Raw genomic sequence first — 14,755 nt, 5'->3', positions numbered from 1 at the left:
TGTGGTGCCAACATCTCATATGGATGCTAGTTCAAGTCCCAGCTCCTCCACTTCCAATCAGCTCTGTGCTATGGCCTGGGAAAGCAGTGGAAGATGGCCCAAGTCCTTGGGCCCCACATGGGAGACCCAGAAGAAGCTCCTGGCTTCTGGCTTTAGATCAGCCCAGTTATGACCATTGCAGCCATTTGGGGAGTGAATCAACAGATGGAAGACCTTTTTCTCTTTCTCTGACTTTCTATAACTCTACCTTCCAAATAAACAAATAAATCTTTATATAAAAAAAAAAGTCCTTGGGGCCAACACTGTGGCACATCCAGTAAAGCTACCACCTGCAGTGCTGGCATACCATATGGGGACCAGTTTGAGTCCTGGCTGCTCCACTTCTGATCCAGCTCTCTGTTATAGCCTGGGAAGCAGTAGGAAATGGGCCAAGTCTTTGGGCCCTGCACCTGAGTGGGAGACCCAGAAGAATCTCCCAAAACCTGGATTTGGATCAGCCCGACTTCAGTCACTGTAGCCATCTGGGGAGTGAACCAGCAGATGAAAGACCTCTCTTTCTCTCTCTCTCTGCCTCTGCCTCTCTGTAACTCTGCCTTTCAAATAAATAAATAAATAAATAAATAAATATTTTTTTAAAAAAGTCCTTGCTATGTTCATGGTAAGGTATTGTTAGCATGCTTAGAGTCCTCTTCCAAATCTCAGCAATTTATACAAAATCCAAATGTTTAAAATTGCTTCCTAGTAGGTGCATACCAGTTTGATTATTGTATTTGTTTTTAGTGGAATAAGGATGTACTGATGTCAGTTTTAAAAAACAACCTACATATTTTGGAAAATCCTACATAATGTATTTACTATTTTCAGAATAAAGTATTATTTTATATGCTAATAGACTATATTTGCTGCAAGTTAAAGTCTAGAAGCATGTGTTGGTGCTGTGTTGTACTAGGTTAGGCCTTTACCTGGGGTATTATCATCCCATATGGGTACTGGTTCATGTACCAGCTGCTCTTTTTCCAATCCAGTTCTCTGCTAATGGCCTGGGAAAGCTGTGGAAAATGGTGCAAGTGCTTGGGTCCTGCACCTTCATGGGAGACCCAGAAGAAGATCCTGGATCCTGGCTTTGGAATGGCCCAGCTCCAGCTATTGCAGTTATTTGGGGGAGTGAATATACAAATGTAAAACCTTTGTCTCTCCCTCTCTCTGCCTGCAACTCTACATATGTTATAATACATAACAGCCATAAAGTGTCATGTTGCATTAAAGAGCTTAGTTAAATGTTTTTTTTAAAAGGCTTAGAATGAATTTTACCTATTTCACACCCAATAAGTCCTTTATTCAGGAGGAAGGGTGGAGGGAAGGAGAAATTGTGGGAATAACTTGATCCCATTCCCTGATAAGCTCCTGTATGAAAATAGACTGTGTACTCAGCTCTTTCCTGAGATGTCCACTTGATCTATCAGGAGTATTTCAGCCCCCCTAGTTCTTTGCTGAGATGCACATCTGAGCAGTCAAGTGTGTTCTCTCCGTTAAACTGTGCAACTTTGCTTATACCTGTCTGAATGGCTGGGTACTCTCTCAGATTCTGTCTAGAGAGGGGTTCATCCATTCTGACAAATTCTCTACCCATTAATTCTTGCTTCCTTCCTTACCACTACTCTCTTACATCTGTTCAAAGTCCACATTATGTTTATGGGTAATGCTTTCAGTATTGTATGTAAAACTAATTTTTGTACAGAATTCTTATACATTTTATTCTTACACATCTGTGCTTTCTACTTTTTTAAAATACAAGTTTATTCAGCACGTTTGTGCTTGTTTTTCAAAAAATTTATTTATTTGAAAGGCAGAGTTATACACAAAGAAAGGGGAAGAGAGAGAGAGAGAGAGAGAGACCTCTCATCTGCTGATCCACTATCCAAATGGCTGCAACAGCTGGTGCTGGGCTGATCCAAAGCCAGGAGCCAAGAACCTCTTCTAGATCTCCCATGTGAGTGGCAGAGGCTCAGGGACTTGGGCCAATTTCTGCTGATTCCCCAGGTGTATTAGCAGGAAGCTGGATTGGAAATGGAGTAGCCAGGACTCAAATCAGTGTTCGTATGGGATGCCAGCACTGTAGGCACCTATTTTGACCTGCTAAACCACAGATCTGACCCCTTATTCACTAGAGTGACTTCACGTGTTATTTGCACAGTATGCATCTTTTGATTTTTCCCTTATTATCATCCATTTGCATTTTCACTATTTTTATAGACTACATTACCTGTACTAGGCTGCCTCTGTCCCTTTGACAAAGATTAGTAAAATAATAAGTATCTGAGACCATTTATACATTGCCACTTACCTACATGTCTATTCTTTGTCCAACATTATGAACTTTCTTTAGATTTATTTATTTGAAAGGTAGAGTTTCAGAGAGAGAAAGAGAGAGATCTTCATCCACTGGTTCACTCCCCAAATGGTTGCAATGGCCATAGCTGGGCTTATCCAAAGACAGGATCCAGGAGCTTCTTCTCTCTCCCACATGGGTGCAGGGGCACAAGGAGTTGGGCCACCTTCCACTGGTTTCCTAGGCACATCAGCAGGGTGCTGGTTTGGAAGTAGAGCAGCAGGGATCTGAGCAGGTGGCCGTATGGGATGCCAGCTACAGGTGGAGGCTTTATCCACTAAGCCACAGTGCCAGCCCCATATTCTTGATGACTGTATGTTTAGATTAAAACATAAAATTAGGAATTGTAGATTCCTCAAATTTGCTTTTATTTTTTATTATCCAGACTTCTCAAGGTTGAAAAATAGCTTTTAATTGTCTACAGAATAGCTTACTGAGATTATTGTTGAGTTGTACTGAATCTATTGCTCAAACTTTGAAGAATTTACATCTTAATAATATATCATTTGATCAATAAAAAGACATATATATATACAACTTGAGTTAAATTTTCTTGTCTTTCAATAGATTTTCAAAAAAATTTCCACATACATCTATATAAATTTGATGAATTGATGCTTCAATAATTCTATTATTTTTATTCTCAATTATTCTTTTTATTCTCACTTCTTTCTCTTATTATGTCTTGCTATTTTTGGTTTATTGTAAATTTTTGTGTTATTTGAAATTCAAATTGTCCATGTCTGGTATATATAGTATTATTTTACTTTCTATATTGCCAGTTAAGTTGGTTTCCTGTAATTTCCATCAAGTCTCATCATATATGAAATAATGGAATGTATTTCTGTCTGAATTTCCAAAATAATGTCAGTGGATTGTCAGAAAAATGAATTTTAATAATTGAGTGAGAGAACATGAAGTGCCCATGACTGTCACTTCACCAAATCCTCTTGCTTTCCTATTCTATGTGTCACAGCTGCTAGAGGGGATGCTAACCTGCCTTTTCTGCCTGCTGTGGCTTGCATGCATGCACTTGGTATGAAACAGTCATGGTATCCCTTCTTTTTGTTGAATTCTCCCTGAAGTGGATTAAGGGTTTCATCTCATTGGACACAATTCAGGCAGACATATCTAGAATGGTTGGTCTGAAATTTGGTTGGTGTATACTGATTTGTGAAAGCCACATGGGAGTTCAGTTTAAATGCAGGTGCGGTCTCCTTTCAGATATTCAAAAACAAAAATATAAATTGTGTTCAAATGTCACAACTATAGAGAAAACATGTCCAGAAATAAATAATTTAAACCACTTATTGAGTAGCATGATCATGCAGAACAGGCAGTTTTTCTTTTAAAAGATTTATTAATTTATTTGAAAGTCAACATTACACAGAGAGAGAAGGAGAGGCAGAGAGAAAGAGAGAGAGGTCGTTTATTCATTTGGCTCACTCCCCAAATTAGTTGCAGTGGCCAGAGCTGTGTGATCTAAAGCCAGGAGCCAGGAGCTTCCTCCAGGTCTTCCCATGTGAGTGCAGGGGCCCAAGGGCTGGGGCCATCTTGTATGCTTTCCCAAGCCATAACAAAGAGCTGGATCAAAAGTGGAGCAGCTGGGACTCAAACCGGTGCCCATATGGAATGCTGGCACTGCAGACAGTGGCTTTACCTGCTACACTACTGTGCCAGCCCCAGAACAAGCATGTATAAGACAGCAAGTTAGAATATTGGATTTTGAATATGAATTCACATTAGGATATGCTTTATATTGTAGGAGTTTATGGATAGAGGTTATGGGGAAACACAAGACTTGTAGGTAAGTTTTACATAGATACTTAGGCATGAAGATAAATTTTTCATTACCTACACTATCATATTATTGCAAAATAAAAATAGAGATAAAGGATAGGAAAAGAAAGCAGAGGAGAGGAGGCAAGATGGTGGAATAGGAAGGGAGCACATTGATAGTCCGGGGAGAGACAGTTTAATAAAAGTGGAGATACTGCAGGTTCAAGGAAGAGTAGGGGAAGAAACAGCAGAAGAAACTCTTCCTGGAACACATGATTCACAGTGGACCTGCTTGGAGAGCGTGGGAGCCCACAGTTCGGGACACCAGAGGCAGACTCAACACACCAGCGCTGGAACGCGAGGTGAGCCAAACCTCAATAGCCAGAGACACTGGCAGGCAAGCGGAAAGAGGAGACTAGAGGGAACAACCCCGGGGTGGAAAAGTTCACCAGGCTAATAGAGAGAGATAGAGAAAAAAAAAAGTGACTGGTACGGACATGGGTTTCTCTCTCTCCGCTCACCTCTCAAAGGCGAGCAAGACAAAGAGCAGGCACCATCTTGGACATACGTCATAAGCAGAGCGACCTCAGGTCTGCACCGGCCCTGAGACTAGCAGAAAAACCTGACTCTGGGCGGGGCGAATTAACAGGAGATTAGGATCTAGTAAATTTGTGGTGCTACTGAACTGAGACTGTGAAAAAAGAGACGGTGGGGGAAAGAACTCACAGAATTCATGTGAGTACTCTCCAGAGATGCTACAATTCCGTAACTTTGGCAACCCAGTGGGAGACTGAAGGAGAATTTGAGCCCACTCTGAGGGCAGAACAGATTCCCTGTGTGGTCCTTGGGAAAGAGCTTCCGATCTCTGGCTCCTGTGGGTATATCATTTGCCTGCTAACTACCTCCAACTTCGTTCAGCTGTGCAGAATTACTTCCCTTTTGAATCAAAAAAAGAAAGAAAGAGAGAGAGATCTACCATGCCTAACCTGGGAGTGTCACCTTTGGTACACCAAACAGGGCTCTCAGGCCACACCCATCTCAAGCCTCTAAGGCTCCATCAAAAACAGACTGTCCACTTAATCTAGAGTCATAGTATAACAAGAAAAAGCACCACAGTGAAGAAACCAAATATCTCCAATACGCCAAATAACAAACGCAAAAACCGAGGTAATAAAAACAAGGAAGTCACCATGACGCCCCCAAATGAAAAAGACACCCCAATTCAAGATTATGAAGATGATGACATAGAAGAAATGCAAGAAGCAGATCTCAAAAAATTGATAAGAACATTAAGAAGTTCTCAAAAACAAATTCTTGAACTACAGAAATCCTTAATGGACAAGATAGAAAATCTCTCTTGTGAAAATGAAATATTAAGGAGGAATCAAAATGAAACGAAACAACTAGTACAACAGGAAACTGTGATAGTGACGAGAAATCATAATGAAGTGATGAATTCAATAGATCAAATGAAAAACACAATAGAGAGCCTTACAAACAGAATGGGTGAAGCAGAAGAGAGAATATCAGAAGACAGAGAACAGGAAAGGATAGTCAGACCAAAGAAAAGAAGAGGAAATTAGAAATCTAAAACATATTGTCAGGAATCTTCAGGATACTATTAAAAAACCCAACATTCGGGTTCTAGGAGTTCCTGAAGGCATGGAGAGGAAGAAAGGATTAGAAGGCCTTTTTAGTGAGATATTAGCAGTAAATTTCCCAGGTTTGGAGAAGGACAGAGAAATCCTATTACAGGAAGCTCACAGAACCCCTAATAAACTCGACCAAAAGAGATCCTCACCACGACATGTTGTAATTAAACTCTCCACAGTGAAACATAAAGAAAAGATCCTAAAATGTGCAAGAGAGAAACATCAAATTACTCTCAGAGGATCTCCAATCAGATTCACAGCTGACTTCTCATCAGAAACCCTACAAGCTTGGAGGGAATGGTGAGATATAGCCCAGGTACTAAGAAAGAAAAACTGCCAGCCCAGAATATTATATCCTGCAAAGCTATCATTTGTGAATGAAGGTGAAATAAAGACTTTTCATAGAAAACAGAAAATGAAAGAATTTGTTGCCACTCGTCCAGCCCTGCAAAAGATGCTTAAAGATGTGTTACACACAGAAACACAGAAACACAGTCATCAATATGAAAGAAGGTAAAGGAAAGAAACCTCATAGCAAAAGATCACAGGGAATTCAAAGCATATATTAGAACTTATCTTTGGCAAATGGCAGGGCAAAGTTACCACTTATCATTAGTCACATTGAATGTTAATGGCGTGAACTGTCCAGTTAAAAGACACCGATTGGCTGATTGGGTTAAGGAACAAAACCCATCTATTGGCTGCTTACAAGAAACACATCTTTCCAACAAAGATCCATACAGACTGAAAGTGAAAGGCTGGAAAAAGATATACCATGCCAACAGAAATGAAAAACGAGCGGACATAGCCATCTTAATATCGAACAACATAAACTTTACCACAAAAACTGTTAAGAGAGACAAAGAGGGACACTATATAATGATTAAGGGATCCATTCAACAGGAAGATATAACAATTATCAATGTATATGCACCTAACTACAGGGCACCAGTTTATCTAAAAGATTTGTTAAGGGACTTAAAAGGAGACTTAGACCCCAATACAATAGTACTGGGGGACTTCAATACTCCACTCTCAGAAATAGACAGATCAACAGGACAGAAGACCAACAAGGATACAGTAGATTTAAACGACACTATAGCCCAAATGGATCTAACAGATATATACCGAACTTTCAATCCTACAGCTAAAGATTTTACATTCTTCTCAGCAGTACATGGAACCTTCTCTAGGATTAACCACATACTAGGCCATAAAGCAAGTCTCAGCAAATTCAAAAGAATTAGAATCATACCATGCAGCTTCTCAGACCATAAAGGAATGAAGTTGGAAATTAGCAACTCAGGAATCCCTAGAGCATACGCAAACACATGGAGATTGAACAACATGCTCCTGAATGAACCATGGGTCATAGAAGAAATTAAAAGAGAAATCAAAAATTTTCTGGAAGTAAATGAGGATAACAGCACAACATACCAAAACTTATGGGACGCAGCAAAAGCAGTGTTAAGAGGAAAGTTTATATCAATAGGTGCCTACATCAAGAAATTGGAAAGGCACCAAATAGATGAGCTTTCAATTCCCCTCAAGGATCTAGAAAACCTACAGCAAACCAGACCCAAATCTAGCAGGAGAAGAGAAATAATTAAAATCAGAGAAGAAATCAACAGGATTGAAAAAAAAAATTACAAAAAATCAGCCAAACGAGGAGCTGGATTTCAAAAAAAATAAACAAAATTGACACCCCATTCGACCAACTAACTAAAATAAGAAAAGACCCAAATCAATAAAATCAGAGATGAAAAAGGAAACATAACAACAGACACCACAGAAATAAAAAGAATCATCAGAAATTACTACAAGGACTTGTATGCCAGCAAACAGGGAAACCTATCAGAAATGGATAGATTCCTGGACACATGCAACCTACCTAAATTGAACCAGGAAGACATCGAAAACCTAAACAGACCCATCACTGAGACAGAAATTGAAACAGTAATAAAGGCCCTCCCAACAAAGAAAAGCTCAGGACCAGATGGATTCACTGCTGAATTCTACCAGACATTTAAAGAAGAACTGACTCCAATTCTTCTCAAACTATTCAGAACAATCAAAAAAGAGGGAGTCCTCCCAAATTCTTTCTATGAAGCCAGCATCACCTTAATTCCTAAGCCAGAAAAAGATGCAGCATTGAAAGAGAATTACAGACCAATATCCCTGATGAACAGAGATGCAAAAATCCTCAACAAAATTCTCACCAATAGAATGCAACAACACATCAGAAAGATCATCCACCCAGACCAAATGGAATTTATCCCTGGTATGCAGGGATGGTTTAATGTTCGCAAAACAATCAATGTGATACACCACATTAACAGACTGCAGAAGAAAAACCATATGATTATCCCAATAGACGCCGAGAAAGCATTTGATAAAATACAACACCCGTTCATGATGAAAACTTTAAGCAAACTGGGTTTGGAAGGAACATTCCTCAATACAATCAAAGCAATCTATGAAAAACCCACAGCCAACATCCTATTGAATGGGGAAAAGTTGGAAGCATTTCCACTGAGATCTGTTACCAGACAGGGATGCCCACTCTCACCACTGCTATTCAATAGAGTTCTGGAAGTTCTAGCCAGAGCCATCAGGCAAGAAAAAGAAATTAAAGGGATACAAATTGGGAAGGAAGAACTCAAACTATCCCTCTTTGCAGATGATATGATTCTTTATTAGGGGACCCAAAGAACTCTACTAAGTGACTATTGGAACTCATAGAAGATTTTGGCAAAGTAGCAGGGTATAAAATCAATGCACAAAAATCAACAGCCTTTGTATACACAGACAATGCCATGGCTGAGGAAGAACTTCTAAGATCAATCCCATTCACAATAGCTACAAAAACAATCAAATACCTTGGAATAAACTTAACCAAGGACGTTAAAGAACTCTACGATGATAATTACAAAACCTTAAAGAAAGAAATAGAAGAGGATACCAAGAAATGGAAAAATCTTCCATGCTCATGGATTGGAAGAATCAATACCATCAAAATGTCCATTCTCCCAAAAGCAATTTATAGATTCAATGCAATCCCAATCAAGATACCGAAGACCTTCTTCTCAGATCTGGAAAAAATGGTGCTGAAATGCATATGGAGACACAGGAGAACTCGAATAGCTAAAGCAATCTTGTACAACAAAAACAAAGCTGGAGGCATCACAATACCAGATTTCAGGACATACTACAGGGCAGTTGTAATGAAAACAGCATGGTACTGGTACAGAAACAGATGGATAGACCAATGGAACAGAATTGAAACACCAGAAATCAATTCAAACATCTACAGCCAACTCATATTTGATCAAGGATCCAAAACCAATCCCGGGAGTAAGGACAGTCTATTCAATAAATGGTGCTGGGAAAATTGGATTTCCACATGCAGAATCATGAAGCAAGACCTTTCACATTACACAAAAATCCACTCAACATGCATTAAAGACTTGAATCTATGACCTGACACCATCAAATTATTAGAGAGCATTGGAAAAACCCTGCAAGATATAGGTACCGGCAATGACTTCTTGCAAAACACCCCAGAAGCACAGGCAGTCAAAGCCAAAATTAACATTTGGGATTGCATCAAATTGAGAAGTTTCTGTACTGCAAAAGAAACAGTCAGGAGAGTGAAGAGCCAACCAACAGAATGGGAAAAAATATTTGCAAACTATGCAACTGATAAAGAGTTGATAACCAGAATCTACAAAGAAGTCAAGAAACTCCACAAGAGCAATACAAACAACCCACTTAAGAGATGGGCCAAGGACCTCAATAGACATTTTTCAAAAGAGGAAATCCAAATGGCCAACAGACACATGAAAAAATATCAAGATCACTAGCAATCAGGGAAATGCACATCAAAACCACAATGAGGTTCCACCTCACCCCAGTTAGAATGGCTCACATTCAGAAATCTACCAACAATAGATGCTGGAAAGGATGTGGGAAAAAAGGGACACAAACCCACTGTTGGTGGGAATGCAAACTGGTCAAGCCACTATGGAAGTCAGTCTGGAGATTCCTCAGAAACCTGAATATAACCCTACCATTCAACCCAGCCATCCCACTCCTTGGAATTTACCCAAAGGAAATTAAACTGGGAAACAAACAAGCTGTCTGCACCGTAATGTTTATTGCAGCTCAATTCACAATAGCTAAGACCTGGAACCAACCCAAATGCCCATCAACAGTAGACTGGATAAAGAAATTATGGGACATGTACTCTATTGAATACCATACAGCAGTCAAAAACAACAAAACCAAGTCATTTGCAACAAGATGGAGGAATTCGGAAAACATCATGCAGAGTGAATTAAGCCAGTCCCAAAGGGACAAATATCATATGTTCTCCCTGATCGGCAACAACTAACGGAGCACCAAAGGGGAAACTTGTTGAAGTTAAATGGACACTGTGAGAAACAGTGACTTGATCAGCGTTTGTCCTGACTGTTGATGTACAATGTAATACTTTATCCATTTTAGTATTTTTTTTTCTAGTACCATTGGTTGAACTCTCTAATTAACACACAATTGTTCTTAGGTGTTTAAATTTTAACTGAAAAGTGATCCCTGTTAGGAATTTGGAAAACATCATGTTGAGTGAAATAAGCCAATCCCAAAGGAACAAATACCACTTGTTCTCCTTGATAGGTGACAACTAACTGAGCACCAAAAAGGAAACCTGTTAAAGTGAAATGAACACTATGAGAAACGGTGACTTGATCAGCCCTCATCCTGACTGTTGATGAGCAACTTGATATGTTATCCCTCTTAGTATTTTTGTTTGTTTGTTCTACTTAATACTTTTGGTTGAATACTGTAATCAATACATAATTCTTCTTAAGTGCTGAAACTTAACTGAAAAGTGATCGCTGTTAAATATAAGAGTGGGAATAAGAGAGGGAAGAGATGTGCAATTCGGGACATGCTGAAGCTGACTTACCTCAAACGGTGGAGTTAGAAACATACCAGGGGATTCAAATTCAATCCCATCGAGGTGGCATGTACCAATGCCATCTCACGAGTCCCACTGATCAATTTCTGTTCACAATTCATCGTAATGATAGGACTAAGAACCACAGGCATCGCATAAACAAGAATAGTGTCTGCAAACACTAGCTGATAGAATAAAAAGGGGAGAGAATGATCCAACATGGGAAGTGAGATACACAGCAGACCCATAGAATGGCAGATGTCCTAAACAGCACTCTGGCCTGAGAATCAGCCCTTAAGGCATGCAGATCCGGCTGAAATGCCCATGAGATTATTTCAGGCATGGAAAGCCAAGACACTCTGGGGAAAAAAAAACCTAAATGAAAGATCTCCGCAAGTGAGATCCCAGTGGAAAGAACGGGTCATCAAAGAAGGAGGTACCTTTCTCTGAAGGGAGGAGAGAACTTCCACTTTGACCATGGCCTTGTCTAAAAATGATCAGAGTCAGTGAACTCAAAAGGCTTCCATAGCCTTGGAAGCTCATGACAAGAGCCTAGGGTGATTACAGATGCCATAAACAAGAGTTTCAATTTGTTAAGTCAACAACAGGAGTCGCTGTGCACTTACTCCTCATGTAGGATCTTTGTCCTTAGTGTGCTGTACATTGAGATTTAATGCTATAACTAGTACTCAAACAGTATTTTTCACTTTATGTTTCTGTGTGGGAGCAAACTGTTGAAATCTTTACTTAATGTATGCTAAACTGATCTTCTGTATATAAAGAGAATCAAAAATGAATCTTGATGTGAATGGAAGGGGAGAGGGAGTGGATAAGGGGAGGGTTGCAGGTTGGAGGGACGTTATGGGGGGAAGCCATTGTAATCCATATTCTGTACTTTGGAAATTTATATTCATTAAATAAAAATTAAAAAATAAATAAATAAATAAAAAGAGGGAAAAAAAGAAAGCAGAGGAGTCATATGTGATTTTTTTTCAGGGCCCATATAAATAGTGACACTTTGGTAAGGGATTTTTCATGAGATCGTTTTAAGGAAAGAAATTTTTCTGAAAAGGAAACTCAAATGTAGCACACACTTATTTTCTATGATATTTCTGCTTAAGCAAAGTGCTTATGCATGTATTACTTTCTTGTAAATTCAAAATTATCAGACAGTTCATCGGCAAAAACAACAGGAGAAATCAAAAAATTGATTTAGAGTTCATTTTTCTTTTACAATATAGACTGATTGACAAAATATTTTTAAAATAAATGTAACCCTTGATATTGTAGAAATATTGTCATATTGCAAATGTGTGAAATATGGGAAATAGTTATAAATAGTAAAAACACAAAAAGACACACACACACACACACATAAACTGTACACATACTAGGGTCCATTCTTATCTTTAGGGGGAAAGGACTCAAAGACAAATGTCTCCCCAGTTCTTTAACTCAGAACTACTCTCAGTGGTTCACACATTTTACTGATGAGTAAACTTGCTTCAAGTTTTCCATGAATAGAAATTGAGAAATTTGTCAATTGTACTCTATGGAGCATGTAAGTGACCATACCATAAACTCTCAAATGCAATGGTGTGTTGGATTTCTTTCATGGATATTGTTCCTGACCTTGTGGGCAGTGAGAGCCACAGGAGAGTCAAAGGTACTTCAACTGACAGATCTGTTACTTGGAGGCTCCACAAGGAATCAATGACATCTTTGTGCAACTTGAGGGCTTGGCTGCTCCTCTTCTGATTCAGCTCTCTGCTATGGCCTGGGATAGCAGTAGAAGATGGCCCAAGTCCTTGGGCCCCTGCACCATGTGGGAGACCTGGAAGAAGCTCCTGGCTCCTGGCTCCTGGCTTCGGATTGGTACAGCTCCAGCTGTTGTGGCCAATTGGGGAGTGAACCATCAGATGGAAGATCTGTCTCTCTCTCTCTCTCTCTGCCTCTCCTCTCTCTGTAATTGAGACTTTCAAATAAATAAATAAATCTTTTTAAAAAACTGTCAAATAACCCAGCTTATAGGTCTTAAGAGTACCTGAAGATGTAGAAAGAGAGAATGGAATAGAAGGCCTATTTTTGTGAAATAATCACAGAAAACTCTCCCAATTTGGAGAAAGAAAGGGATGCCAAGTACAGGAAGCACATAGAACACATAAGAAACATGACCTGAAAGGATCTTCACCATGACACATTGTAGTCAAACTTTCCACAGTAAGGCATAAAGAAACATTCTAAAATATGCATGAGAGAAATGCCAGATTGTTTTCAGAGGATCTCCAACTACACTCACAGCTGACTTCTCATCAGAAACCCTACAGGCTAGGAGAGAATGGCAAGATATATTCCAAGTCTTAAGAGAAATAAACTGTCAAGCCAGGATATCATGCCCTGCAATGCTCTTATCTAATAATGAAGGTGAAATCAAGACCTTTAATAACAAACAGAAATTAAAATAATTTGTCATTTCTCATAGAGCCTTACAAAAGATGCTAAAAGATTTGCTACACACAGAAATATAAAAAGAAAGCCATCATCATGAATAAATGTGATGGCAGAAAATTCCCCAATAAAAGTATGAAAGAAATCCACAATAAATGATAGGAATATTCATGGAAAATGGCAGGGACAACAAGTTATTTATAAATAGTTACTTTGGATGTAAAAGCCTCAACTCTCCAGTTAAATGACACAGGCTGGCTGAACGGATTTCTTTCTTTCTTTCTTTCTTTCTTTCTTTCTTTCTTTCTTTCTTTCTTTCTTTCTTTCTTTCTTTCTTTCTAAGACCAATCTATTTTCTGCCTACAAGAAAGACATCTCACCAACAAAGATACATGAAGACTGAAAGGATGGAAAAAGATATCCCATGCTAATGAAAAGCAAAAAAGGCAGATGTAACCATCTAATATCAGAGAAAATAACCATTAACACAAAAATGGTTAAAAGAGACAAGGAAGGGCACTATGTAATGATTAAGGGATCAATTCAACAGAAAGATGTGACTATAATAAATGTATATGCACCCAATGACAGGGAACCTGTCAGGTTATTTAAAAGAACTGCTAATGGATCTAAATGGAGACATAGACTCCAATACAATAATAAGAGGTGAATTCAACACCCACTTTCATCAGACAGAAAATCAACAAAGAAACAACAAAGCTAATTGACACTATGGACCAAGTGGACCTATCTGATATCTACAGACCTTTCCACCCCACAGTTGCAGAATACACATTCTTCTCATCAGTGTGGTGAACTTTCTCCAGGATAGACCATACACTAGGCTATAAAGCAAGTCTCAGCAAATTCAAAAAAATCAAAATCATAATCATACCCTGCATCTTCTCTGATCACAATGGAATGAACTAGATCATATACAGACACATGGAGATTGAATAACATGCTCCTGAATGAATACTGGGACATAGAAGAAATCAAAAGAGAAATCAAAAAACTCCAGGAGACAAATGAAGACAAAATACACCATATAAAAACTTAGGGGACACAGCAAAAGCAGAGTTAAGAGGGAAGTTCATAGCAATTGGTGCCTACATCAAGAAACTGGGAAGTCACCAAATAAATGAGCTGTGAATGCATCTCAAGGACCTAGAAAAACAACAAATTAAAGCCCAATTTAGTAGGAAGAAATAAATAAGTAAAGAAAAATAAACAAAATTGAAACAAAAAAAAAAAACACAAAAGATTAAGGAAATGAAGAACTGTTTTTTGAAAAAATAAATAAAATTGACCTACCATTGGCCCATATAACCAAAGAAAAGAGGGAGAGGACTCAGATCAATAAAATCAGCCATGAAAAAGAAAATGTAGATATGGTCACCGTGTAAGTAAAAAGAGTGATCAGGAGTTATTACAATGAGCTATATACAAACAAATGAGGAAACCAAAAAGAATAGGCCCAAGTCTAGGAGAAGACAGTTTAAAAATGAAGTGGAAAGAGTGCAGTCTCGG

The sequence above is a fragment of the Oryctolagus cuniculus genome, chromosome 12 (genome assembly GCF_051225735.1).
Source record: "Oryctolagus cuniculus isolate XC-2025 breed Fujian yellow rabbit chromosome 12, ASM5122573v1, whole genome shotgun sequence".
NCBI lineage: Eukaryota > Metazoa > Chordata > Mammalia > Lagomorpha > Leporidae > Oryctolagus > Oryctolagus cuniculus.
The sequence above is the reverse complement of the archived record's forward strand: the minus strand, read 5'-3'. Positions refer to the sequence as shown.